This window comes from Zalophus californianus, chromosome 5 (assembly GCF_009762305.2).
Source record: "Zalophus californianus isolate mZalCal1 chromosome 5, mZalCal1.pri.v2, whole genome shotgun sequence".
Classification (NCBI taxonomy): domain Eukaryota; kingdom Metazoa; phylum Chordata; class Mammalia; order Carnivora; family Otariidae; genus Zalophus; species Zalophus californianus.
This window is the reverse complement of record NC_045599.1, coordinates 103179699-103195783: the sequence shown is the minus strand read 5'-3', so window position 1 is coordinate 103195783 and position 16085 is coordinate 103179699. Positions and strand designations below refer to the sequence as shown.

Genomic DNA, 16085 nt, shown 5'->3' with positions numbered 1-16085 from the left:
CCAGTTCTGCTACTTTTGGTGTTGGGCAAGTTGTTTACCTCTCTGCTTCTGAGTTTGCAAGTTTATGAAATGGGGAGAAACAATCTTATAGGGACAGCTACAAGAATAGGCAATTATTACTTTGTGTTTACTATATGCCAGGCACTGGGCTGAGTACTTTCCATGGGATGCCTCATTAGATCTTAAGAGCCCCCTTTTTTTTTAAAAAAAGATTTTATTTATTTATTTGACAGAGAGAGAGACAGCGGGAGAGGGAACATAAGCAGGGGGAGTGGGAGAGGGAGAAGCAGGTTCCCTGCTGATCAGAGAGCCCGATACGGGGCTCGGTCCCAGGACCCTGGGATCATGACCTGAGCCAAAGGCAGCTGCTTAACCGACTGAGCCACCCAGGCGCCCCATACCAGCCCTTTTGAGGTAGGTGTGGCTAGTTTTTGTTGTTGTTGTTGTTGTTGTTGTTGTTGTTGTTGTTGTTGTTGTTTGTAGATCGTGTAACTGATGTTCAGACAGGTTAAGACTATGTCAGGGTGACAAAGCTACTGAGAGTTGGAAATGGGGTTCTAAACCAGTTAGACTGACTCCCGGGCCCATTACAATTTCCCATATCTCATACAGACTGCACGATCAAATAGGAACTCAAATGGAGCTTCTGCTGTTGCTGTTGTTGTTATTAAAGACTTCCCCCTATGACATTTGTGGAAGGGAATAATACAATAAGCCTAGTCATCCATATGCTTATAACAATTTGTCCACATGTCAAAAATCTTGCCCAGTTAGAACCCAGAGGCTGAGATTTCAGTGTGTGTGTGTGTGTGTGTGTGTGTGTGTGTGTGTGTGTGTGTGTGTATGTCATCCTGGCCAGAATAAGGATTTGAAAATCAGAGCAAAAACAGGTGTTCATAAGGCATTTCAGTTGGGCAACCTGTGAATAATTCCCACATGCAGTTGGCCAGGAAGGCAAGAGGAATGGCCAGATTTCCACATCTGGCGAGTTCTGAGTGATCTAATAAGATGGGGATCAAAGAAAGTAAAGGCAGATGCCTGAGTCTGATACCTCCTTCCCCCATATGTGATGGTAAATCACAAAGTTGGGGAAAACTTGAGATGAATGGGATCTTAGAGATCATCTAGTCTTGCTGTGGAAAGAGGACCTGAGAGGCAGGAGAATTCAGAGCTATAAAAGGGATAATGACAAAGGGATTGGGGAAAGCTTAATTATCACTAAGTACCCATTATGCATTAAGCATGTTTTTATCATGCTGATGAAGGATCTGCTTGAACACCCATTAGAGTGGGCACCCATGATTTGTGCCTAGCCAGGTTCCAATCCCCTATTTTCTGGTGACATCTTGATTTGGGAAACTTCCCACGGAGTTCAAGTTCACTGACCTGAAAGCTGGAGCTCCCCCACTACACCATGCTGCCACTGTTCAAGACCACCCATACTACCCTGGTAAACCCCTGTTAGCTAGTCCATGGCAGAGTTCTTATACTTGTTTCCCAGGACTGCAGTGGGAAATTCACAGATGGAAGATGGAGCCTTAGTTTCTCTAGTCTTCCAGGGAAGTCACATTGTAGCACTGTGGGGCTTATTCAGCTGAGGTACCAAGTATTGGAACAAGGGGAGCCCTGTCAGAGAATTATCTAGAAGATACAGAGGTGGTTATATGTTCATATCAGTCAGTTATTCCCCAACCTGGACCAAACAATGACTACACAGTTCTTAAATGGTCAGAAAAAGAGAGAAAGCCAAATGTTTACCCAAATAATTCTCTGAAGGATATATCTATGGCAGCATTGTTTATAAGAGCAAAAAGACTGGAGTCAAACTAAGTATCCATATACAGAGAATTGGTTACATAAATTTTGGTGCATTCATGCTACAGAATATTACGTGGCCATTAAGAAGAATAAGAAAGTGTTTTGTGTACTGATGTAACAACATCTCTAAGAAAAAATAAGTGAAAAAACACTAAGACATAGGACAATGTGTAAACCTGGGATACAAAAAAGGTGGGCATCCACATGTATATTTGAATGGATACAGACCCTCACTGGAAGGATATACATATACAAAGTGGTTATTTTAGGGGAGGAGAGCAGAGAGGGTGAAGACAGGCTGTGGCGAAAGCTTAATTACCACTAAGTACCCATAATGCATTAAGCATGTTTTTATCATGTGAATGAATTACCTGTTTAAAAAAACACATATATAATTTTTATTTTTTTAAGATTTTATTTATTTATTTGACAGAGAGAGACACAGCAAGAGAGGGAACACAAGCAGGGGGAGTGGGAGAGGGAGAAGCAGGCTCTCCGCTGATCAGGGAGCCCGATGTGGGGCTCGATCCCAGGACCCTGGGATCATGACCTGAGCCAAAGGCAGACGCTTAATGACTGAGCCACCCAGGCGCCCCCACATATGTAATTTTTAGACAATAATAAATAGTTCTTATAAGGTAGAGAGCCTCAGTTGGAAACTACATCTGCACTTTTTTCTATCCCTCAAGCCTGATCAGGAGGAAGATTTAAAGGTTTTTTTTTTTTTTTTTTTTCTTGTCCCACAGTGAAGCCCCACAGCTTTGAGCTGGGGGAGGCTACTCCAATTTTGTAATCCTTCCTTATGTGACTTGATGAAACCAAGTAAGAGGAAGGAATTGTTAAACTCCTATTCATTCAACATTTCTCCTAACATTTATCATGGGGTGAAGCGGTAACTGACATTCAGTTTCTCCCTTTAAGGGGTTGGACAGCAGAAACTTCCAACTGTATCTCCAGCCAGCCCACTTGACTATCCACTAGGAAGTCGTGGATCATAGGATGCCACAGCCATTAGTTTGGTAATCTCTAATGTGGGAGTGACCCCAGGGGAGGGTAAAATAATCCATTGTGGTGTGGATAAAAGAACTTCCATTCATAATCACTATTATAAGTAAGCTTAACTCATATTTCATTACAGATTAAGATGTACTTTATAAATACATATGCATACAGTAAGGGTATATTCTGAGTTTTTGCTGATAGGGGCTCATGGTCAAAACATTTTGAGGACCACTCTGTAGAGTAATTCTTGAGATGGAAAAAGGCATTACAACAATCACATCAGCTTTAAAGTCAAGTGGACCCGAATCAAAACTCTAGCTCTGTCCCTTAGTAGCTATATCATCTTGAATAAATGACTGCCTCTCTATTCCTACTTCCTCACTTGTAAAAATGGGATTATAACAGTACATATCATAAGGGACCAGGTGGAGACTAAATGAGATAAGACATGTATGGCAGGCTGCTTGTAAAGGGCTCCCAGGGATTCCCACTTCCTAGTATTCACACCCTCCCCTTGAGCGGACATACTAACTTACATCTAATGAGTACAACAGGCAAAGGTGATGGGATACCATTTCTATAAGTAATTTACAAAATACTGTGACTTCCCTCTTGCTAACATTCTCTCTCACTCATCTTGCATGCTTGCCCTATGGTGAGAGCAATCTGGCAAGGAAGTTAAGGTTGTCTCTCGACAATGGCGAGTGAGAAGCTGAGACCCTGAGTGTGGCAACCCTCAAGGAACTACCAATAACCACATGAGTGATCTTGAAAGTGAATCTTTCCCCAGCTGAGCCTTTGAATGAGATTGTACCCTCAGCTGATATCTTGATTGTTCCCTTATGGGAAACCCTGAGACAGAGAACCCAGGAGATCTGCTCAAAAGGTCCTGATGCTCAGAAACTATGCAATGATAAATATTATTCCTTTAAGTCACTAAATTTTGGGGTGATTTGTTTTTCAGCAATAGATAACTAAGAGCATACAAGTAGCTTGACATGCATGGCAGGTAAAGATTTAGTCAATGTTAGTATGAAACATTATATGGCTGATGTATGGCTCCATCTTTATTTCATACATAAGGATTGATTAATCACAATCCCCACCTACCCCCTTTGGTGAACTCAGATGCAGCCTCAGAATCCTTTTTAACACAGAGCTCCAGGAAGATCTCAACTGCTCATATGAAACTTATTGTCAACTCTAATCTAGAGTTCAATATTTCTTATATTTTCACTCTTCCTCATGTGTAATATTCCTTTAAATGAGAGACCAAGACTTTCTTTCATCATGAGAGATATGACTACAAATTATTAGAACAAATCTGTGAAAACATATAAAATAATAAATGGCTGGCATTGTGTGCTGTCCCAAGAATAGATTTTGCTTGTGGTGAGAGAGAGAGAGTATTGGAATCCCTAAGAGATCAGAGGAAATAAGCTCAGAAGGAGAGGTTGGGAGCACCAAAAATCACTTTATCTTACTCCTCATTTTTAACCGTGATTTGATCTTATTATAGGACTACCATTTTGAACAAATGAGAGAATGGGTGGGGGGAATTGCTTTGAAAATAATGAAATGCTTTCAGGACTAAGTAGGTATTTTAAAAAAAGAAGATTTTATTTATTTGAGAGAGAGAATGAGCAGTGGGGAGAGGGAGAGAGACAGAGAAGCAGACTACCTACTGAGCAGGGAGCCCAATTCAGGGCTTGATCCCAGGTCCCAGAGATCATGACTTGAGCCAAAGGCAGATGCTTAACCGACTGAGCCACCCAGGCACCCTTAAGTAGTTATTTTTAAATAGAGAAAATGGTCTTTAAATTGGTATGATACACACACACACACACACACACACACACACAAATATATATATATATATATATTTCCAAAATATCTCCCTGCTATATATATTTTTTTTCTTTTACCTAAACTGATAATGGTGTAAGGTATTGAATAATGCACTTTTGGTAATTCTGTACTTTATATGTGCTTCATTTTGGTTAGAGCAGGGAGATATTTTGGAAATAGGAAGATATCAGGGAGAATGGCCCCAAGAGATTGTCCTTTAGATCTAAAAGGTGCATAACCAAATACCCAAGGGTCTTGATAAATGTATATTATGACTTACTATGTCTGAGGTGGGGTTTGGGATTCTTCATTTTAAGAAGCTACCAGAGGATGCTAATGCTGTTTGTCTGCAGACTTCACTTTGAAAAGCCAAATAGCAATCTCTCTTCTTCCTCAGGGTTAGTTGAAGGATTTCTAAGGTCAAACTACTCTCAGCCCAGGAGCCAATGGAGTCATCGTTTGGTGATTGGTGTAGGGTGTCTCTGTTTAGCTTGCTCTTTGGCTGGGCACAGAACAGCAGACCAACATTAAGTGACTTGGGAAGCATGAAAACTACCTCACTGCTCTGGGAAGGATGACAAGAATTCAAGAAGCTTAGATAAAACCCTGAATGATGTGATGGGAAACATTTCTGGAAAGAGAAAAGGCAGGTAAGTATCATTTATGGAAAGAAAAAAAAAACTCATCTTTCCAGTGTGTTTTGGAGAAAGTCAAACTGGCACAATATTTTAGAACCCCACCGTTTTGCAATGGCTAGAATTTAGTATAAAGTCACATCTCTAAGTCCGTTTCTGCCTTTACTTTCATAATCTCAAAGAACCTCACCTTGTTTAGAAAGGGAAGTATAAGGGAGAAATAAATCAAATGCTGGTCATAAAAATAGGTTGACCCTAAGGTCAGTGGTTGAGTGAATTACATTAAAGATAAATCTTGACTGACAGGGATGGCTCATTTATAACAACCTGCTTTTATACACTACTTCCTGAGACATCATCATCTTTTGCCCTAAGATAGTAGATATAACTGGAGTTGTAAGGCATTCTATTTCCATTGTTGTGGGATAGAGAGTGTCATAAACAAAAGTCATACTGGGCATTGGGTAGAAGTTGGGAAGAGGATACAGTCCTACACTTCACTCTTTAGGAACTTCCTTCCAAATCCCTTCCATCATGAAATATGTTCTATGTAATTAATGTACTCTTTCGCCTCCCAAAAACACATCCACAGTAATAAATATGTCAAGCATTCAGCACATAGTAGTGGACAACATCAGAAAACCAGACCTGATTTGGGGACTTTATAGTCCAGACAAAGGATTGACAGACATTGCTCAAGTAAACACAAAAATAAGTATGATTGCCTGACATAACAGTAGTTTCCTTATTGTTCCATGAGAGCAAAGGATAAAAATGTGGCATTAAAAAAGTTAACAGTTCATACGCTTTGTCCCCGTTTTCTTCCTCCTGTCATTTCACCTCTCCCTTCTGTAGGAGCTCAAGGCTTCACTGGCATACCCAGAAGCCCCAAAGGGCCCAGGATCTGATATGAGCCCATGTCCAGGGTCAAGATTCTAGCCCGTTATGACTCTCCATTTAACACAGCTAGTTGACTTTTCACTAACCCAGCGATCACCCTTCTAGGAACTTGACTAAAAAGATAAACCCGTATATGTGGAGAAAGATCCCAGTGTACACGAAGGTTTGGTGTAATTTAAAACAGTAACAATATAAACTTGCAAAGATGGATATCCTGGAGTAGAGAATTGAGTAAATAAATTACCATTCATTCCTGAGATGTAATATTAATCAGCGGAAAAAAAATTATGTGTACATATGTACACATACACTGCAATGGAAAGATGTCTGTAATGTATTGATGAGTTTAAAAAGCAGGTTATAGAACAGCTTGTATTAAAAGGAATTCACTTACATAACATTGTACATATGTGTGTTGTATTTATACATAATCTTTATCCTTATTTTATATATAGATACATATACATACATTTATATAGGCAGACCTCATTTTTCTACATTTCATTTTTTTGTGTTTTGCTAAAATTGTGTTTTTTACAAATTAAAATTTTGTGACTACCTTGGGTTTATGAGCAAGTCTATTGGCACCATTTTTCCAACAACATTGGCTCACTTCATGTGTATGTGTCAAATTTGCTAACTCTAGAAATATTTCACACTTTTTCATTATTATTGTATTTGTTATGGTGATATGTGATCAGTAATCCTTGTTGTTACTATTGTAATTATTTTGGGTTGCCCAAAACCACACCCCTATAAGATGTCCATTAATAAATGTGTGTGTTCTGACCGATCCACTGACTGGCTATTCCTTCATCTCTCTCCCTCTCCTCAGGCTTTCCTGTTCCCTGAGACACAACAATATTGAAATTGGTCCCATTAATAACCCACCCCACAGTGGCCTCTAAATGTTCAAGTGAAGGGAGGAGTCACATTTCTCTCATTTTAAATCTAAAGCTAAAACTGATTGAGCTCAGTGAGAAAGGCAAGTCAAAAGCTGAGATAGCTAAAAATCTAGGCCTCTTGTACTAGTTAGCCAAGTTGTAAATGCAAAGAAAATGTTCTTGAAAGAAATTAAAAGTGCTACTCCAGTGAATATGTAAATGATAAGAATGTGAAATAGCCTTATCGATGATACGGAGAAAGTGTTAGTGGTCTGGATAGAAGATCAAACCAGCCACAACATTCCCTTCAGTCAAAGCCTAATCCAGAGCAAGGCCCTAACTCTCTTCAATTCTGTGAAGGCTAAGGGAGGTGAGGAAGTTGCAGAAGAGGTATGACGGTAGTAGAGGTTGTCCATGAGGTTTAAGGAAAGAAGTTCTCTCCATAGCATAAAAGTCAAGGTGAAGCAGCAAGTGCTGATGTAGAAGCTGCAGCAAGTTACCTAGATGATCTAGCTAGTATAATTAATGCAGATGGCTGCACTAAAAAACAGATTTTCAAGGTACACAAACAGGCTCCTGTTGGAAGAAAATGCCATTTAGAACTTCCATAGCCAGAGAGAAGTCAATGCTTGCCTTTAAAGCCTCAAAGGATAGTCTGACTCTTCTGTTTAGAGACTAATGCAGCTGGTTACTTTAATTTCAAGCCAATTCTCATTTACCATCTTAGACTTCTTAATCCTAGACTTCTAGACTTCTTAAGAATTATGCTAGATCTATTTTGCCTGTGCTCTATACATGGAACAACAAGGCCTGAATGACAGCACTTCTGTTTACAACATGATTTACTGAGTATTTTAAACCCACTGTTGAGACCTACTACTCAGAAAAAAAATTCTTTTCAAAATATTACTGCTCATTGACAGTGCACCCAAGAGTTCTGATGGAGATGTATGAGATTAATGCTGTTTGCATGCCTGCTAACACAATATCCATTCTATAGTCCAAGTAATTTTTACTTTCAACTCTTATTATTTTAGAAATGCATTTCATTAGTCTGTAGCTGCCCTAAATAGTGATTCCACTGATAATCTAGGCAAAGTAAATTGAAAACCTCTGGCATGGATTCATCATTCTAGATGTCATTAAGAACATTCATGTTACATTAGAAGAGGGTCAAAATACCAACATGAACAGGAGTTTGGAAGGAGTTGATTCCAACCCTCATGGATGACTCTGGGAGGGGGGTGGCTCAAGACTTCGGCGGAGGAAGTAACTGCAGATGTGGTGGAAATAACAAGAGAACTAGAATGAGAAATGGAACCTGAAGATGGGACTGAATTGCTGCTATCTCATGATAAATGTATGAGTAGTTGCTTTTTATGGGTGAGCAAAGAAAGTGTTTTCTTAAGATGGAATCTATTCCTGCTGAAGATGCTGTGAAGATTGTTGAAATGACAACAAATGATTTAGAATATTTACATAAACTTCATTGATAAAGCAGTGGCAGGGTTTGAGAGGATTAATTCCAAATTTGAAAGAAGTTCTACTGTGGGTAAAATGCTATCAATCAGAAACACATGCTATAGGGAAACTGAAAAGAAGGGTCAAAGAGGCAGACTTTATTGTTGTCTGATTTTAAGAAATTGCCACAGCCCCTCCAACCATCAGCAACCACCACCCTGATCAATCAGCAGCCATAAGCATCAAGGCAAGACCTTACACCAGCAAAAAGAGTATGACTCTTTGAAAGCTCGATGATGGCTAGCACATTTTAGTAATAAAGTATTTTAAATTAAGGTATGTACATTGTTTTTTCTGACATAGTGATATTGCACATTTAATAGACTAGTTTTGTGTAAACATAACTTATTTTTAAAGATTTTATTTATTTGACAGAGAGAGACACAGAGAGAGAGGGAACACAAGCAGGGGGAGTGGGAGAGGGAGAAGCAGGCTTCTTGCGGAGCAGGGAGCTCGATGTGGGGCTCAATCCCAGGACCCTGGGATCACGACCTGAGCCGAAGGCAGATGCTTAACGACTGAGCCACCCAGGTGCTCCTAAACATAACTTTTATATGCACCAGGAAACCAAAACACTCATTTGATTTGCTTTATTGTGATATTTGCTTTATTGTGGTGGTCTGGAACTGAACCCATAGTATTTCTGAGTTATGCTGGTATATGTGGTTTGTAATATAGCTCCAGGAGGACTTCTCTGGATGCATATACACATCTGTATCCTGTGTCTCCGTCATCACTGGGGCTAACTGATGAACTCAAATTGACGTGTCTAAAAATAGTACACCTTGGCCAGGTAACATATTTTTGTTATAACTGAGACCTTCAAAGCCTAAGTCAGGGATTTGTGTGGATATTTTAGGTAGATCACTAATAGGCTGGGGGCAAGAAAGTCTTTCTGCATCTCTTCAATCACTTCCTATTAATGTTCAAATGTAAGAACACACATAGCTCATAGGTGACTCAAAACAGAATGGAGACATTCAGGAAATGTTTCCTTTTTTTTTGGCTGCACAAAGCAATCACCTACAACTGAATGATGTTAGCACACAGAATAGTGAATTTTAGAGTCATTTAAATAGCATGATCTCTTACTGGTAATTTTCAAACATCAAATCAAATTCTTTAGCTGAAAAATTTTGGTTTTAGCCTTTCTTTTTGTGCTGATTTTTTTTTTCAGACAAGTGGAAGGTCTTATTAAGCCTCAGTATCTATAGAGTTGTGCATGTCTTTGTGAAGATCCCAGACAAATTAAAAAGTCAAATTAGCAATGCATATTTAATATTGCTTTGTAGTTTGTTTTTTAAGTTGGCAGCATTGCTTAGTTTTTGAGGAGGAGTATATAATTATGCAAATTGAAGAAACGGCCTGCATATGGTATTATAATGCCTTGGGTTTTATATCCAGAGTCAAAGGTATTTCTAATATTTCTTCAGTTTATCAATGACTTTGGGGGAGGTTAGCCAAGGCTAGGTCCCCGCTTTTTCTCCAGTGATGGAGTATATGACACCTTGGAACTTAGGAACCTGTACAAACATTCATCTTGGAGGAAATACCACTAAGATTTGCATAGTTTTGCCTTATAGCAGAGAGTGTTAATTGCCTTTATAATAACCATTCCTCCTTCCTTTCTCCTTTTAAACAAGACTTCAATTTTGTTCAGATAGTCACTCACTTCTATGTGACCATGTGCTTCAGGGGATGTGGATACGATCCCTAGCCCCAGGATAGGACTCATGATTGGTCTAAGTCAATCAAAGTGGTCCCATCCGCTTGCAAGGGATTGATTTAAACAAGTGTGTGTGACATGCTTCTGACCAATGAATGTGAGTGAAAGCCTGCTGGGGGATTTCTGGAAAGGCTGATAAAAAGAAATAAATGAAAGAGACAGCCCATTGAAGAGGTTAGAATCCAGACTGTGGTGACATTTTGAGCTATTCAATAAACCAACTATGGACCTGTCCTACTTTAGGACTTCTTGTTCTGAGCACTAATAACTTTTTTCTAGCTTTTCTTTACTTTTTATTATTTAAGCCATCTTGAGTCTGTATTTTGTTACTTTCAGCTAAGAACACACCTTAATAGTTCTGCACCTTGATAGTTCCTACAATGCTCTGGTGTGTGTGTGTGGGGGGGGGGGAGGCAGGGAGAGAAATTTAAGTCACATACTTAGCATCTGATTTAACAATGAAGCCAGTTGATGTTTGCTTAAATGAACTGGAGGAAGGAATGGTAGTTTAATAAAGCTCATCTTGGCACCAGAGAGCAGTCCATATTCTAGATCCAAAGAATAATAGGAAAACTACTCACTATTCACACTGTTGTTTTCTTTGAAACAGGTGTCACCAGTTCCAATCCTTTTATCAAGGCAAGCCTGCAAGACATAGAGAGAAAATATATACAAAATTTACAATCTCATTTTGGCATCAGGCAGTAATCAAGTATTTTGCCTTCTTCTCTCCAGGTGCATGGCTCCAGCTTTAAACAGACTCCACAGATCTGGACATTTTCCCAGGAAGTTGTTTCAATAAGAACAGTTTATTGCTATCAGGGAATCAAGTTTACTACTTTATCTGCTACCCTCTGGAATGTTCCCATAGACTCCAGCTAAATGCCTACTTGCTCCATGAAATGTGTACTGGTCCAGCCACTCAGTGCATTTCATTTCCTTTGCCACATTGATTGGTTCAGGAATGAGCATAGGACCCAATACAGGCCAACGAAAGTCAGTCCTGAAACTCACATGGAAAATGCAGGGGCAGAGATCTCTTTTGACTGTACTTAGAATGGTGAGAAAGCACAGCTGGAGCTTCCAGCTCCAACAAGGAAAATGAAGACTGCAGTTTTGAGTGAGGGATACCAAGCCTTGATATTATTTGGGTACCTGGATCCAGCTATGATTTAAATGCTTGAACTTTCCAGTTGTGTGAACCAATACATGCATGCTTTTGACTAAGCTCATTGGGTTTTCTGTTCCTCCCAGTCAAGAATCTTCAGTAATACAGGAAGGTGGGTCAGGTATTAAAATTCTCACTTTACAAAGTATGAAATGGAGGCTTAGAGAAATGTTAAGGTGGGGAGGTCCAAGACCTCTAATTCAAGGGCTCCTTCCATTGCTGTACTCTACTCATTCAGTGATTCATTACAGTAAAATGGGAAGAATTGACACACTCATTGCTATCTTTACTGACTTTAACATTTCTGCTTTTGAGAAAATGTATGAATCTTCCGCAGGGCTACCAAGGGAGATAATCTATATTATTTTAGCAAAGTAAAGATTGTTACATATACTCACACACACATATGCATGTACACACACACACACACACATTATAGAAGGTCACAGTACCTACTGTGCAAATCCAAATTTTGGATTTGTGCAAATCTTTTTCCCCAAGGATCTGTCCAGGCTACAGGCTGGCTCTGGTTGAAGCCCACTCTCCCCCAGGGGACTTCTGCACTAAGTCTTTGGATCATCTCTGCTTCCTCTGTCATCTACATGCCAGCCTTGTCTGCTGGTTTGTGACTAGACTGACTGCAAACTCTCTGCTTAGCAGACTGACCTGTGCAGTGACTCGTCTACCCGCAGTGAGTCACTAAGCAGGGATCAAAAAGTGGAAGCCTGCAACCCAAATCCCACTCCTCTCTATGTTTTGCTTGACTCACACTTTTTTTGAACTACATTTAAACACTGAGAAACTTTACATAAAAACTTAGGTTTCAAGCTTTGCTTGAAAAAAATCAAAAGGACTGTCAACTGTGTGCATTGCCACAAGGTGACACGGGCCAAATCTGAGTGGTATCTGAGTCCTTTAGATGTATTTTCTTCCTTCACCCTATTTCCCATCTGGCCTCCTTTTACTCATTTCTGCCACTTGCCTGGCCACTGTGAGCATACACATTTTCAAGCTGTGTCCTAATTTTCCTTTGACCTATTAGGGGCTAACCCAAATGAGATGCCACCTTGCCCTCCAGTGGCCTTGTCTGGAAGCAGCCTATTTCTAGCCAGACTCCCACCTCCGGCTCCAGTCCCTCCAGAAATAAAATCACATTATGTGAGATTTCATTTTATTATTTCCTTATCCTTGCTGCATCCTCCAAATCCTCTGTAAAAAATAGGACTTATTTATTTGAATCAGAAAGACAAGTTTTCTAAATGTTCTTGTGAAAATATAGCTGCCCTGTGTCCTGCAGGAGAGAGGGACTTGAGGGAGGCCATGTAGTAAAATCCACTAGGCATAAGATGAGAAGTCAGAAGACTGTCACTTGGTGAACTTTCATAAATGCTTTCTTTCTCCCTACCTCAATTTTTCCATCTATCAAAAGAGGAAGTTGAGCTAGATTAGAAGTTGTAAACTGGTGGCCTATAAGCTGTATCCAGCCAACAGATCCAATAGATGGTATTTTTTTTCTTTTGCCAACAGCTAAAAAAGAAGAGTATTTCAACTAAGAATCCAGATAACAGATGTGTCAGAACTATCTAGCAACCCTTGACAGTGGGCTAGCATTCTTCCACGACAGTGGTGATTAGATGGGTTCATCCCAGTCCTCACTCACATCCTAGTGGACAAATACACCTACTCTGACAACTTGCTTCATTTATTTACAACCCTGCCTGCCCTTGTAGGCATTTACTCTTGCCACCCTTAGATGAGATGACATTTGAGAACACATCATCAGTCCCAATTCTGTGGGTGGAAACCAGTGATCTGAGAGTTAGAGACAATGTGGAAAAGAGAAAAATATTCTCAGCAAAAAGACCTCACTGTGCCATTTCAGTAAGCCTCAGTGAATCACTCCGCCTCCCCACTTGGCCGGGAGTTGAAACAGCAAGACGCCCAGGCCTTTGTGAAGGTCCCACTACATGGTTAAACCTGAAAAGGCAACAGCTTGGTTTTGAAAGTAGCAGAAATATTCTTCCGTTGGGGTTGCTAGCTGATTCTCTAAGTAATTTGCAATTCAAGTGTCTCTTTGTTTTGTATGAAAATTTGCTGCTATTTGGAAAGTGGGGAAGAGCTAAATTGCATCCTGCTGGTTTTACTTTGACTGTATCAAAAAAGAAACTGTTAATCTGGTTCCATAATTAACTTTCCTGTTCTAAAAAGGTCCTGGGAGAGAGTCCAGAGAGTGGCTGTCAACTCCCTGCTTCTCTCCTCAATAACTCCTTTCAACAGGATGCCCTAAACGGAGAATGGATCCAGGTGGGCATTGATTTGATTTTCTCTTTTTCTGATTTTTCTTCCCTTTTATTCCCATCCAATCAAGATTTTGTGAGCCCTTACTGTGGGTCAGGCGCTGGGTAACCAGGGTGGGTATAAAAATAAATAAATTCTTGTGGAGCTGCCAGAGAACATAAGTTTCCATCCATCCATTCACCCATCCATCCATCCATCTGTTCAAAAGGTGTTAGGTTCCTTTATTATATGACAGACACTGTGCTAGGCATTGGTGTGTGAAAAATGCAAAAGTGACTTAATCAGTATCCAAGAATTCTAAAGTGAAGAGATGACTTCTGATAACAGTTGGTTTCATGGGGAAGATAACATTTAAATTGGTTTTGACCCCTGTGATATTTGCATGTGTACACGTGTGTATACGTATACTTATATGTGTGCATAAAATGCTAAAGGGAGAGGATAATTGACACAAGCAAAGGCAGGAAGGAGACTGGAAAGCAAGCTTGATGATCAAGGAGAGACCACTTTGGCATTAGCAAAACGTTAATGTTAGTTTGGACTAACATTAAGAGCCAAAACTCACTGACTATTGGGAACTTTACTAAGCACTCTTTATCTATTATCTCAATGAAACCTCACAAAGCCAAGTAGTAATTATTGCTTATATGGGCTACAGACAAGGAAACAGACTCAGGTAAGTTCCCAGGGAATCCACTGGCAGGATAAATGGCCGAGGTGGGACCTGGATCCAAGTGACTTTATAGTCTATTAACCATGAGGCTACACTGCCTAGTGGGAAAAAAGACTTGGATGGCCACCAATTAATTAATATTGCATTCATTCATTTATTCATGCAAATGTATACTTGTTACTACCCCGGGCAAAACAGGACCCTGAGAGCTGGGGAGTAAAGAAAAAAGGACAGATGCGGTCTTTGTCTTCTTGGAGCTAACACTCCATTGACCTCACAGTGAAGTGTCTCTCTCCCTCAAAGTGCATGAGGAAGAAAATTAAAAAACTCAAGACATAATGGGTTTTTAAGGAGAGCACTACCAATTAGGTGACTTCCCCAGCTCCACTTAGATAATTTAGATAGTACCCCATCTCTTCATTTTCTTGGAGGGACATTTGTTCTCTTTTTCTTCTCTCTGAAATTACTGCCTTGGGTATAATACACCCAATTTCCAATCCTATCCTCAAATCCAACCTGAAAGAATCTATAAGGAACTTGCTCTCTGCAACCCATCCAGCAGACCTAAGTAAGTTTTCAGAGTTTCTCAGGCTCTTTCAGCTTCAGGTCTTAAGGAAAGTGAGAGACAAACACTAGTATTAGTCCATACCTCCGTGAAAAAAAACTCCCAGTGTTCACCAAATTTGGCCTGCAACCTAGCCCATCTTATTAGTTGATGTACTGTCCCATTTTTTTTGGAGATCAGGCAAAGATACTGCATTATTCCTGAGACTAAGAGGAGGCCAGGATTCCTGACTGTCGAGGCTACCAAGGACCCCAGGTATCCAATACAGGTGGACCCTTGGGTTATTACAACTGTAAATGAGGGGGACAGCTGAAACAAGATCTTAAATTGACAGGAGAAGGGGGGTACACAGAGGGAACTTCACATTCTCTGACTATGGCTGACAGAATAATGACCCAGAAAGAGCTCCATGCTCTAATAACTGGAATTTGTCAATTTGTTACATTACATAGCAAAAGAAACTTTTTGAAATTAAGGTTACAGACCTTAAGAAAGAAACATTATCCTGGATCATCTCGGTGGGCCTGATGTAATCACATGGGTTCATAAACGTGGAAGAAGCAAGCAGAGATATGCAGTGTTGGAAGACTTGGAGAGATATGAAATGTGAGAGAGATTAATGCACCATTGTGAGTTTGAAGATGGAGGAAGGAACAATGAGCCAAGGAATGTGGGTAGGCTCTAGAAGCTGGAAATAGTCTTTAGCTAAAAACTAGCAAAAAAAAAAAAAAAATGGGGGCCCTCAGTCCTATAACTGTAGGGAAGTAAATTCAGCCAACCACCTGAATGAGAAAGGAGATGAATTTTCCACCAAGAACCTCCTGAAAGGAACACACCTTGTTGACTCCTTGATTTCAGCTTAGTGAGACCCAGTTGGACTTCTGATTTATAAAACTGTAAGATAAATAAAATTGTATTGCTTTAAATCTCCAAGTTTGTGGTAATGTGTATGGTAGCAATAGGGCACTAATATGCCGACTTTTATTTAACCCCCATCCATTGTTAAGTTTGATATAGTATCAGCCGGGGTTTGCAAGCTGCTTGTTC

The 16085-nt window shown here is 40.0% G+C and overlaps 1 protein-coding gene across 7 annotated transcripts in view; it reads right to left on the bottom strand.

Annotated features, from left to right (window-relative positions):
• ATP10B (ATPase phospholipid transporting 10B (putative)) overlaps positions 1-16085 on the bottom strand; it is a 391956-nt gene that overhangs the window by 313038 nt on the left and 62833 nt on the right. For all 7 annotated transcript variants that reach the window (XM_027606553.2, XM_027606554.2, XM_027606555.2 and 4 more), the window contains exon 2: positions 10916-10979. The gene's annotated coding sequence lies outside the window, so the exon portion shown is untranslated. The remainder of the gene's footprint in view (positions 1-10915; positions 10980-16085) is intronic.